This window comes from Pinus tabuliformis, chromosome 8 (assembly GCF_031772625.1).
Source record: "Pinus tabuliformis cultivar Carrire ecotype Pingquan chromosome 8, CPIR1, whole genome shotgun sequence".
NCBI classification, from domain to species: Eukaryota; Viridiplantae; Streptophyta; class Pinopsida; order Pinales; family Pinaceae; genus Pinus; species Pinus tabuliformis.
This window is the reverse complement of record NC_142294.1, coordinates 1,369,298,357-1,369,298,946: the sequence shown is the minus strand read 5'-3', so window position 1 is coordinate 1,369,298,946 and position 590 is coordinate 1,369,298,357. Positions and strand designations below refer to the sequence as shown.

Here is a 590-nt window from a genome sequence, read left to right as displayed (position 1 = left end):
TGCATTTGTGAGAGCATGTTACCTGCCTAGATGCAAGGGTTTTATCCTATATTGCATATGGTGAGAGCATGTTACCTGCCCAGATACAAGGGTTTTATCTTATATTGCATTTACTGAGAACATGGTTGCAGGGTTTTATCTTGCATTTGGTGAGAGCATGTTACCTGCCCAGATACAAGTTTTATCTTATATTGCATTTACTGATAACATGGTTGCAGGTTTTATCTTATATTGCATTTACTGAGAGCACGGTTCCCGTATTCGAGAGGTACAATTGTTAATGATTTCAGATGGGGATGTAGCTCAGATGGTAGAGCGCTCGCTTAGCATGCGAGAGGTACGGGGATCGATGCCCCGCATCTCCACTCTGGTACTGACCATATGAAAGGGTTTTATCTTATATTGCATTGAGAGCATGTTTCCCGACCAGATGCAAGGGTTTTATCTTATATTGCATTTGTGAGAGCATGTTACCTGCCTAGATGCAAGGGTTTTATCCTATATTGCATATGTTGAGAGCATGTTAACTGCCCAGATACAAGGGTTTTATCTTATATTGCATTTACTGAGAACATGGTTGCAGGGTTTTA

At 40.8% G+C, this 590-nt stretch overlaps 1 non-coding gene across 1 annotated transcript; it reads left to right on the top strand.

Annotated features, from left to right (window-relative positions):
* Nucleotides 1–292: 292 nt before the first annotated feature.
* TRNAA-AGC (transfer RNA alanine (anticodon AGC)) lies at nt 293–365 on the top strand. The gene has a single exon. It is a non-coding gene; the product is annotated as a tRNA-Ala (tRNA).
* The last annotated feature ends 225 nt before the right edge of the window (nt 366–590 follow it).